Below are 13,362 nucleotides of genomic sequence, written 5' to 3' on the forward strand. Positions count from 1 at the left end.
CCACTGTAATCTTACCTATGCCTTAAGTATCTAAGGTTTCCCGGGTGAATAATTTGTGTGAGATCTTCTCTGGCTTCCAATCGGGTTTATCGTCCCACCTTGTAGAGAGATGTTGGGCATTCATCATTCAGATACTGACTAAGTTGAAAAATAGGGATGAATAAGCCCGACTCACGTGTGCAGAGAAAATTTCGAGAGGATATGTTGGGGATAGCGGTAATCGTAACTTTTCTTACAAATGGATATAGCAAGGGAGATAGAAAGTAAAACAAAACAGAGTAATCTTCTTATGTTACACTTGAATGACCAAGAATCAGTACGTCGTACACGGCGCTGCACACTCGAAGGAAAAACCTCTCTAGAAATAGGGTAAGAAGTCTAAATGGGAGCGAATATCCCGAGGCGTGTAGAAAAAAGGCTTCCTTCGTTCGGCTCCTATTCCAGCTACTATTTTTCCTGTATATTTTTTCTTCCTGCAGCTCCTCCAAGAGGACAGCCGCCCCTCTTGGGAGTTCGAGCCTCGGAGCAAGACAGGAATGCCCACGAGACTCAACCCCAGAGACGCGAAGGTTGCGGAAACGGTCGACAGAGGTCGGAACAGGCACCCTTAGTGGCGCCATCGACTCCTCGTGGGGCCAGCGGGAGGCGGCTTAAATGAGGTGCGTAATGTAAGGGACGAGGCTTGCTGGGAGGCAAAGAAAAGATGAAAAGGAGGAAAGAAAATAGAGCCTAAGGAAAAGGTGTCGATATAAAAGCCCACAGTGAAATAAGCGCACTCAAAAAACGCGCATAGAGAGCCTATTTGGAGTTACGAAGTGGGCTGCATAGAGGATGTCCAATTCAATCCCATAGAAGGCTGATTTATGCTGTCACATCGGTCGCATTTTAATCGGTTTCCAACAATTTCCACGGCGCGGTGATGACTTCAATACGAACCACTTTTTTTCAATATTTTGCAGTATATTATCTGTAATAGCGAGGAATAACATTGAAGAGTTATGAATTTCACAACTCACACCATCATAAATGTAAAATTTAGTTGATATCCCGTATTATATCTTTTTTGCCAGTGTAACACGGATCAAATTGTCCATCAGCGACACGAGTGGCGACTCCTGTAAACCAATTTAAATGCGCGGTGGTTGAAAACGCATTTTGAGGTCGACTTGAGGATACTCTTTTGTAATATTCGTGGGACGAGACTAGCAGGGAGAGAAAGAAACGACGAAAAGGAAGGAAAAATATAGAGACGAAGGAAAAGGCGTGGCGTAAAAAGTGTACAGAGAACCCTTTTGGAGTAACAAAAATCTTCTTAGAAATGAGGAACGCCAAAGTTTTATACTATGCGAAAAAGCGCACTTCCATGCGAAGAAAGCCAAAGGGCAAGAAGACAGTTTGGGGTGGTTACGTCACCAGTAGATGTTAACATTGAAGTAAGTTATCACGCAATACCGTAGCTCAGGTATATACCTCCTGACCATCCACCGCAGTTCATATCGCCTTTCAGGAGTGTCATCACGTAATAAAATCAGTGACGTCATAGCAAAATGAGCAGTACCCCAATGCACTTTTATTAACTTTTTTTACAAGTGAAATATTGCACTGTATTTTTTATTACAAGTTAAAACTTTCATTTTATCACAAAAAATTTTTTATAGGTAACGAATGTATTCATAAGAAATTTCGAGGAACAGAAATTGATAAAAGTGTTATTTGACTATTATGTCTTTTCGTAACCGGTCCTGGAACGGCGTTCCAGCGCGTTCCGGCACCATGACACCACTGACTACAATAGCTCAGGTATACTCCTACCCAGCATCCGCAAGAGCTCATCCACCCTATCTTTGTCATTACTCTTCAGGTGGTCCCCCAAGTCACTTCTTCAGCATCAATCAATCTTCTGTTACAGTATTTTAAACTTTCTAGCGTTAAACTTATAGTAACTAGTTTACTTACTGTTTTGAAAATTTAAATTATTTTTAGTATTTAAACATGGTTTAGATATGCAAGTCATTACTACTGACAAGGATAAGCTTGCGGCACATTATTATTTATATCATTATTATAAATACGATTACGCATTGCTGCAAGTAAACTACTTCGTGGTGTCAGCATTAGATTGACACATGAATAACAAGTCTACCTATCTAATAACAAAGTAAAATAGAGAAAAGAAAGTTATAGTAAAAATTATGCATTAGATCTAATATCATACAACTAACAATTGATCATTGACCCTAATAATCCAATTTCAAAGTCTCCATAGAATACATTAATTCAAGCACATTATAACGGATACGCATATAGGGAGTTTATGAAGAAGATAGATGGGTTAATAGTTGTTTTCGTGAAAAAGCGCACAGTGAACGCTACTGGAGTTTAAAAAAAAGGAATGCAGCCTCTACCTTTTTAGAAATAAGAAACTCCAAAGTATTAACTCATCAATCTTCTTCCTAAAGTTCCAGTGACTGAGCTTATGGATCATTCATCCTCAATATATACCATAGAATATCTGCACTTGCCAGGAATTCCACTGAAAATTTATAAATTTTATAGATTATACCATTACTAATACATATTATAGTCAGCAACCTTCGTTTCGCTTTTTCCCCTGTGAAATTCGAATTGCTCTTCCGTCAGTGGCGACACCATTGTCAATTTTGTGCTGATAACATTAGTTAAATAATAGATTGATATTAATGATACATTTATCATTCTTGTGCTTGTATTATAGCCACGAATATTTTATCGAAAAATTCTCTAGTCGGCTGCTTGATGTTCGTCTGTACCCACCCAAGACGGAGAGGAGGGAAGAACATAGATCCGAAGGAATGGGACGAAGAAAAAGAGAAGAAAAAGGAATCTGGGAACGCATTACGACCAAATTAAGGGCGCAGAGATAAAATTTAAGAAAAAAGGCGGAAAAAAAAATTCGCAACTCTAATCTTATTCCGGAGCGTTTTTAAGCGCGCTTTAAGAGAAGCAATTCGCTTTTTCTCTTTCTCTTAAGCGGACTAAAAGAACGGAGCCGTTTCGGGATGTATATTTGAATGGGGAAGAGATTCTCTTCTTTTTTTATTACTTACTTTACGTCCATTCAGGACGTTAAGGAGTCCTCCGGCCTGGCAGTATACTTGTCGCAATATGAGGGCAAAGGGCAGCAAGAGCGAAAAAAAAGCGGGGTGGTTATGACACAACTGAGCCGTCCAATAGAAAAATTAAAAATTAATGATTCGTACCATTCAAAAATATCACTTTGCGTTCTATGTGGGTAGTATTACGCCATCCGTATTTTGGAAAATCGTAGTTTGCCATTTTTTAGCAAAGTGGTACAACCCTCAAAATGAACAAATTAAATAAAAAACAAAAGTAAAATGATACCAAACACGTATTCCTCGATTCAAAGGTTGGTTCCTTAGAAATAAAACAAGATTATTGAAAATTACCATCTATGGGGTACTGATCTACAGCACTTAGATCAACACGGTAGTGATAGCTCACTTTTTCACTACCAATAAATAGGCCCTGACAAATTAAATAGTAAAATTAGACAATGAAAAATGCAGGAAGTTACACAAATACATGACATGGTCGGGTAATTATATTTGTAATGGATGGGTGAGGCAGATGCTTTGTGGAGATCCATTATGAGATATGAAGTGAAACACTTCGCACTTTCCACATAAAAATTTATTAAACTACAGGCAACATGTCATCCTTATCAATCAGCATTATCAAGACTTGATAATGCTGCAGTGCAGCGAATCATGTCGACTGTAGTTTAATAAATGATTATGTGGAAAGTGCAAAGTGTTTCACATCATATCTTATACTTGAAATAATGAAAAAGACTTCTATTCCAACCAAAATGTGCTAATTATCTTAAATTAGAACGATGAGATACGTAAAGTTAATTTTTGCCATGGTTGTTAAGAATAAAATACGAATTCCTACGAGGTTTTATCAAAACTACATTTATATTCTAAAAGCAATCTATATCTTTTCATGCAATTACGATCAACCTATGCAATAACGATCAGCCAATTAACCATCCTATTTACAATGCGAATCATTATAAAATATCCAAAAGCTGTATAGTATGGAAAGCTATTTTTATTCACAAAGAAGAATGGCAAGAAAATTAATTTGGAAATTTTAAATAAAATTGGTCATAACTCAATTCCCGGTAGATTATAGGTATTCACCTACGTTAATTTTCGCCCCGCTTATTCTAGTTGCAACTTATTTGCAACAGTAATTTTTAAGAAACAGCATTTATATATTATCTTTATATTTATCCTATGCATAGACAAACGCTCAAACAAGATTCTAAGTAAATGAATAGTCAAAAAATATATCCTCTAATTTATAAAATCGGTATCTAATTTTTGTTAGCCTTTCGAAAAAGATACTATATTTTCCTTCATTATTCTTCCTCCATGTGGACAGCCATTCAAAAATAAGAGCTAATAAAAGAATTAGGGAATGAAATAAAATTTATAAGTATTTTATCATGAAAAGGATATTGTAATTTTTTGTTAGCAGTTAAAACAGTACAATTACTGGAGCATATTTTGGAATCATGAAATTCACATTTACGTACTTCATTCGGCGGGTTAAAAGAAGGAAGAAGTACGGGACTTGCCCGTTTTGGGATGAATATCTGAACGTGGAAGTGATTTTTCTCCCTCCATTTCCATTACGTCCATCCATAAAACGTTAAGCATCCCTCCGGCCAGAGCCGCATACGAGCCGAAGCAGGAGCGGAACTTAAAGCCGTATTTGCCTTAAAGCCACCCTTGCAGCGGGGTAATCAATGAACGGGCTCGTCACACCGGCCATATCGTAGTTAATGCTCAATTCGTGGAATACGGCAGTTATGCGAGGGAAGAACCGCCGAATTATTCTCGCGATATTCACGAGTGGATATGAGGGAGTTTTAAAAATCTTTCCTTTTAAAAATGATTTGAGCGACGGTAAATGAGGAAAAATTGGTCGAATTCATTGAATAGGAGATCCATACATTTGATTTAATACTTATCTGCATTACACGTTGTCGCAAATAAAAATAGTAAAAATTTAGTAACTTTTAACAATACATATATATTTCACACATTGATGTTTTAAATCGTTTCCGGTGCAAGTTAATATTTTCCCACTAAAACGGAGAAGATTAACCCATTTGCTTCAAAACGACGCGTAGTTAATCTACCCTGATCTAGTTACGATGCTTAATTACCATACCAGGACATCAAGACCGAGTCTTATCTGCGATATTTTTATTCAAAATTTCTCCCGATGTCTTTTGCCGAAGCCTGGTATCTGCCATTATTATCGTTATTTTCAAGGTAAATTTTATTTCTGTGCGAGAATTTTTTAAAAATGCACATACGACGCGACGTCAGATGTTTTCCCATTTTTTCACACGAAATTAATTTATATTTTCAATTAATTCACGTCCGTGTCGTAACATTACCCATGTTTAATGCACGCATGCGTTCGGTTTACTTCCGTATTGTAACATAATTCAAAATAAAAATTAATTTCGCGTGAAAAAAACGTGAAAACATCTGACGTCTCATGTCATTTTACACACGAAACGTGCCCTTGGCATGGCATTTGAACATCGTAGCCACTCGATCACGGTAGCATACAACTACGCGCTGTTCTCATGGAAATGCTTACATGCGTTTAATGTTTATACTTATGGTTTTAAAAACCCAGATGACGCGATGGATCAGCAATTATTATTCTTTCGGGATGTACGCCAGTCCCCACGATTTTTCTAGATATGCTCATCTTTCTCCTGATTGCCGCTCTATTGTAATCAATGCATCAACGTGGTGATTGACATTGTGTTGAAAGGAAATATAGCAGCACAGGCGATTATATTGAAAATTAACTCGTCACAAAACATCAAAAATTAATAATAAAATTAGCAAATGCACTCTTTATGATACTGGCGGTTAATTGTAAGGTCGAGAAAAAGAATGGAATATTTCCGATAAATACCTACCCAAAGGTTTATTCATTAACTAGTAGATTTTTATAAAGTAACGTAACCTTGCCCAGCGTATGCGATCAATAGGAGACTATGACGGCAGCGTTACAACTTACTAATAGGTTAGTTGACTTGTAGTGTAGCCTTCCAACTTACTTATTCCTTAATGCATGTTCCTCCATTTTCTTAGTATTTCTAACAGCATTTTTTTGTATGTTATAGCTTTATCGGAAGATTGTATTCATGGATAATTGGCAAGTTTTGCCTCTAGATGAATGTGGAAGGAAGGAAGTGGAATGATTTATTGGTATGCATAACATTTTTATGACCTTTCGGTGTGCATTTGGGAATCCTCTTGCATGCTGCATGCTGGTGATTGATCACCCCGTGCCAAACACCCTCGGTGGCTAGGTGGCTCGCAGGGCATCATGTAGATATATATGTAGCAATAAAGTCGATAAGTATCAACGTGGAAATACACAAGAAGTATGCAAAGAAACCCGATCAGATACATCCTCCAACTGCTAATTTGCACATTCTGCGGCCTAAAATCACGTCACCGGAGAGGTATGGTGAAAGCCAAATCGATAGGCTACAATTTGGTGGAGGGGGACACTAGGGGATAAGTTGACCCTTGGAGAGGGGGGCAAGGGGTACGATTCCCAGGGTACATTGGAATGGGGGCCGGAGGCTGGGGTGGGGGGCGGGTGGGGAGCATTCCCTGACCGAAAGAGGACCTTTCAAGGGCAAAACAAACGCTCTCCTAAGTAGGAAGCAAATTAACCTCATTCGAAGCGCTAATTCCCACCGTGGACGGACGGAAGGTTGGGCAGTGAAGCACGTTTTAACGTGAACTTTAAGTACTCGGAGCACAGCTGATTGAACCTACGCCCTTACTAAATCCCCTACGATATGCAACTGCCTCTATTCAAGCCCAGAATTTCCATTAACCATGGCAGCTTATAACAAAAAATAAGTGTTCTCCAAACAATCGCTTCCCTTCTATGTTGCTGCTCTATTTTTTGAGACAGTGACCTACAAAATTATTGGGATAGGTATTAAAAAAACATAAGCATATTTAACAAGACGGGAACATGTTAATTTTTTTATAAATATACATTTTTTAGGAACGAAGAAATGTACAAACATGAAAATACAATATGTATAAAAAAATACATCGGAGATAATATAAGACCAATTTAATAGGCATTGGTAGGAGTGGAAGGAGTAAAAACTTTGCTTTTTTCACATGGTGATTTATTTTGCCTGACCAAGGTTTTGTTACAGAGTAACATTTTCAAGGTGAAAAAAGCGATGTGGAGAAAGCAGAGTTTTACTCTTTCAACTCCTACGACAAGGGATTTCCTCCTATTCACGCCCGCTACTATTACTTAGATATAGGCAATACATAATCTCATTAATAGATGTGACTTAAATATTGGCTGATGATAAAAGCACAGCTCCAACTTAAACTTTAGTAGTGATAATGAGTTACTAACAACTTCGAACAAAGTTAAGTATTTGAAAATACGAGAGATATTGATGATACTACACAAATGCGTAAAGTGTGTAACAATTTCAGCTACAATTAAGTATGTCAAAAAGCATACCGTAATTTTATAAGTACATTTTCAATTACCTTCTTCAGACTATGTGTGCATCAATGGATTCATTCATTGGACAAACGCTCAAAAATCGCCCACCGAATCAACTCCGCTCATCTAGTACCACTAGAGCTACCATATGAGCGGATTTGACTCGGTAGGCGATTGTTGAGCGTTTTTGAAATGGAAGTATTAATTTTCAGGATTATTTTTTCTAAAAAATGACTTTCTCCTTAAGTCCATTGGAATATAAAGGTAACAGAGGCAATTCAAAAACTCAATTGCTTAGGAATTTCACCAAACGGAGAACGTCAAGCTATTCGATTTCCCTTGAATAATTTCTATCTTCAGCATTGCTGTCCACTCCGCTTACCGTAAATTCTTTCCTGGTTACGTGGAACAAACGCAAAATTGGTATCTCTTCAAGTCGGTATTTCTAAAAATGTAAAATCTTCTCCTCACTCGGAGATATCTCAAGACATACTTATCCTCCTCTCCTTCGAATGTGAAACCAATTTTTCAGCAGCAATGGAAGCCCCGTATAACATACCTGTTTTTAATTTCTTCCTTCGTTGTCAATAGCAGCACTCTTTCCCATTTTACCGGAAATATTGGATGTCTTCTTTCTTGAATTTTAAATAAATTAATATGGATATTCCTTATCGTTCTATGTACTTATGTTTTTTCATATTTGTTTATGAGCACCTGTAAATTGACAAGAATGCTGTGCGTGGAAATTAATGATTTTTATAAATAAAACATATTCACTTTAAAATAGAAAAAATACATTCATTGGATTGAAAATAGAAAAAAAAGATATTGGCTGGGAAAAAAACCTCATTAGCAACGATAGCTATTTCACCAATTTCAAGTATTTCCGTAGGTATATAGTCTCGTTCCCCATTATATACCATTTACCAACTGCTAAATTTACTATTTCAGTATATTTTCAATTTCATTAATTTCCGTTTATTACGCTATCAAAATGCCGTATAAGTTTATTATCATAAGCTATTTTCAATATCTGGCATAATTTATATTGACTATCTAAATCTTTGTAAATATTTAATACCAGTTCAATAAAGACGGGTTGGATAGAAATAGGGGATTGATTGTCTCGATATTACCCGAATGAAGGCATTATATTATTATTATTGTTTATTTATTTATTTATTTCACACACCACCGAAAACAGCACTGCTCGGCCTTTACATCGGGGTTTATAACATTTAACAATCACAAACATCCATGCCCTGGATAAGGGTAACTTACCCAGGCGGGACTCGAACCCGCGACCTTCGGATTGGCAGGCGAGGACTTTACCCCGCCGCCACCGAGGCCGGCATTGTTATTGTATTAGGTAAAATAATCCCGTATTCGGGGTCTTCTTCGTGAGCGTTATGCTTCGTTTTAGTAGGAGTTCATTTTAGTATTCCAGAATAGACCGTTTACCACTACTTTATCCCTTTCGATATATTTCTTTTCGATTTCATTTATATCCATTATTCTATATTTTCACCTTGCTCTTTGATGTGATTAATGCCTCGGCGTGGGAGAGTTCGAATAAGAGTTTTACGCGGTAAGAACTGCCGCGTCTTCTGACAACGCAGCCAATTCACTCTGTATGATCTCAACGCATGCAATATATTCGTCCCAGTCCCCGTTTTCAATTTTTTAAGGCTAAAAAAAATCCCAGGCTCTGCGACGCGCAAACTTAAGGTGAAAAAATAATAATAACCATACACCCTTGCTCGTGTGAGTTGCGATTATCCTCTTTCATTTTGTTTTATTCATTATCATCAGCTAGTTTCAATATTTCGCTACCTTGGTTTGACGAGGTTCTAACAGACATTTTTGCAAAATTTGGTGTTTTCACTCAAGATAACTAAGTTTATGTTTCTCTATGTGTTGCACCGGTTTTTATTCCTCTACGTAAAATAATAACAGATTTAGAACAGTGACAAAGTTCCAACTGCAAGGAGAAAAAACTAATATTTGGTGTGACAAGGTTCTAACTGCATTTTACTTATTTTATTGCTCATATAAGCATGTAAAAAATAAACAAAATAACATATTTTCTTAAAGTAATAATTACTAGTGTATCTAGTGGATCACTAGTGTATGTGCCAAAAATCAAAAATAAATTCCTAATAATAATAGAAATAGAGCAGTTTAAAACTTTGACAAGGTTTTTCACAAAACCAGCTGAATGTCAGTTAGAACCTTGTCAAACCAAGGTAGCGATTTATCAAGTATCATTTTAGTTGAAGATCCAAATCCATGCATGCATTTAGAATTAGTTCATTGATAAAGGAGTGAGGGACTTCATAGTCTTGATCTTACGCCGATGAAGTATTTTATTATCATTTATTTGGTAAAATATTTCCGTAATCGGGGTTTTCTTTGTGAGCGCTTAGCCTCGAGTCATGCCTGTTCTTCTATTCCTTCGAAAGTGAAACCGACCCTTGTGAGTACGCAGTGAGCCGCAAGTATTACCGATCCTCCCTTTTCTTTCTGAGGCGAACTCATCTTTTTCTGGAAAAAAAATTAAGTAAGGGGAGGGTTTTCCCCTTGGAAAATAAAGGATCAAGGGTGGGCAAAAACACGGCGAAAAAGCGAAAAGCAAACGTGATACCGTCGCACGCAAACGGGATAGCAGAGAGAGCTTTTTAAGCAGCCGGAGGCAATTTATCGATCAGTTCGGGAAAACATTTCTTTTCGCTTATAAACATGCCCTCCTGCCTTTATTTCCCGGGGATCAAAAATCTTCTTACGCGAGAGAAGCAGATAAAATATGACGAACAAACCGTATTTACCGCAATGTAAATGTTACCATACCGTCCATAATCCCTTATCAACATTCCCAAAGTTGCTATTCTAACAAAAGCGTTCGGCCTCAAAAGAATTCTGAGATAGCTACGCTCTCCTTGGGAATGAAATTCAATTTTTTTTAAAATGTGGATAGCAAATATTCCTCTACGGATCCAATTATTTTGAATTGGGTATCTATTGGAATGGAGCAGAATTGGGTATATCCTTGCAGCTACGAATCTTTTGAAGGACGATCGCTGTTGAAAAAGATACAAAACTCTGGAAAAGCGATTTCTCGACGGAAAAATAAAATATAGAAGCGAGTCACATCCAATTACGCAAATGTCACGACATAAGTAAGGATCTAGGATGGAGTTACAAACTGGATTTTCGCAATGGTAGGGCTTCTTCAAAACGACGCTGGCATCTAATCTTAACCTATATAAAGTTAATTCCACAGATAAGTGAGTATTTGATAATTGCGTACAGAGAAGTAATGGTAACAGACGTATTCAGTAGAGGGGTTATGAAGATAAAGACTTCGTACCAAGATGAGTCTAAAAATATTTAACAGAACCGCAGTCAAAGTGACGGATGAAGCAAGGCTGATCCTCAGAGCTATATATTTATTCGCAAATGAATCCTTAAGTCCCCACGACAGATCCTTCCACTTCTAGTAGTCTTCCATAAAATGGAATTAAAAAAATTCAGTTAAATAAATAAAAAATTCAAATCAACTGGTGAATTTTTGAATCTACGCGAAATAATAACGGGTATTTTAATTCATTATCCGTCGGAATTATTAGCGATAAAAAGTTACCTCTCATATAATTGAACACCTGGCAAAAAAATACAAATAGAAACAAAATATAAAGATTCGCAAGCACTTTAGTGCCCGTCGAAAAGGAGAAGTATAATTAGCACCAAAATATTTATTTAGATAGCAAATTTTTCCACAAAAATTGAAATACAGCCACAGATCTACGGGATGCTTTTCACAGGCTCGACTTATTTCATATTTATGATCCAAGAGTATGATTGAGACGGTACAAAACCAGCAATAATATTACTTCCGAGACTTCAATCTCACATATTAACCAAGCAAATTCAGGCGGACTCATATGTCTATATCGTCTTTTAATTGTTGATTTCTATGATAAAACATCTATTCCATCTGTATTAAATGCCAATCATTCTCATTTAAACACGTTTACAACAATGTAACTAGGTGTGGCTCATTCTAATCAAGACCAAAAATTTCAATATTTTACCATTCGTCATTAATTAGACTTCAGAGGGATTTATGTCGTTTTCAGGACAGTATATTAACTTTCCTACCTTCCTAACTCTTGCCCAGAATAATGAGGAAGTTGTAAGTGTATGAGCTAATTAAGACGTCGACTTACGTCACTTCAAGATCGCGTAAGTTATCAAGCGCCCTCCTCAAATTCTCTTCTCTTAAGTCACATTAAGGCCTGGAAAATAATTCTTCGCAAGCTAATGTACAAAGGACCCATCTCTTCCGCCCGACAGGTCCTATTTTATACTAAGTATTTCTTCTTGGTGTTATACTTGTTAAAAACTAACGCTACCACCTTGAAAGTTTCAGAGCATAAAAAATATACGGTTTAACAACGTTTGCCAGTATCTCTCATCTAAAAAGGTTTCCTAAGAGAAAGTTTAGAGGAAGGAATGCCACATCTGAGGCAAAAATAAATAAATTCAACCCAGGATAAATAAATTCAATTCAGGCGTGATATAGAGGAAGTTCGACGAGGAGTTCTGAAATAAAAGGTAGTTGCAATTTGCTACAGTTATTTTAATGCGCACGATGCGTTACGGCTAATGAATTGTACTGGCTCCATGAGCTGAAGCGCGTCGCATATATTACAATAATTGTGGAGGAATGCAAATACATTTTATTTCAATACACGAATAGAAATTATTTAAAGCATCTGCGTTATGCAACTTGACATTTTCAAGATGATTGCGATAAGCTAAAATAAAGAAATTTGTTAGAGAAAAATCTATTAAGACGGGAAAATCTGGAAAAATTGGTCGTAAAGTGAATACGGAAAAATAGAACAAAAAAGGACGTGATAAGAGGCCTATGAAGAAATAATGACGTAGTTGTCCCGGGAGATGCGCTATTTGAGACAGGGGTTGCGACAACACAGTGCGTGTACTGATAAGGCCTCATAGGAAGATCCTGAGAGACAGGGAACAATTTCAGAATGAAGAAGTGAGGTATGGAAGGGGTGAGGGGCTGACTTGAAACTCTCGTTCATCTGCTCAACCCATTCTATACAAGAATATAGAAGTACTTTTGCAAATAAATATTATAAATATGTTTCTAAAACAAACAATCAATCGCAAACTGTGCACGTACAATTCCAAAAATATATATTATTAATTAATGCAGCATTAATTGGATTAAATTTTATTATTTGCGGCATGGTAAGATTATTCTAGTTTCTTTTTCTTTTTATGATATTTCATGGAGTTTAGGCGAATAAATATCATAAAAAGTTATTATACAAGGTCAAGAAGAGGAAAAGTAATAATAGTTTCTTTTTCAGCAAAATCAAATATGTGGGTAGGAGTTTGCCTCTCCGAAATCCAGTTAACATTTTAAAGATTTTTTTCAAAGCGTTAGATAAAAATTTCGCACGGTGGGATAACAAAGGGTTTCAAGAAACATTCCAATGCCAAAATGTTTTTTAAAATTGATTTCTGAGCCATTAATTTCTTAAAAATGCCTTTTAACTTCATTAAAATCTGCTCAAGAAAAATTGAATGTAAGAACAATTTACATTGTGCAAATAATCAACAGACAAACATTAATTTGCCTTCACCAGGATATTATTTTCCGTGGCATAATGAAGTCTGCGACAGGATTTTAATATATTAATAATTATTCGCAGTCAAAAATGGTAAATAATTATC

The sequence above is a fragment of the Ischnura elegans genome, chromosome 11 (assembly GCF_921293095.1).
Source record: "Ischnura elegans chromosome 11, ioIscEleg1.1, whole genome shotgun sequence".
In the NCBI taxonomy this organism is placed as follows: Eukaryota; Metazoa; Arthropoda; class Insecta; order Odonata; family Coenagrionidae; genus Ischnura; species Ischnura elegans.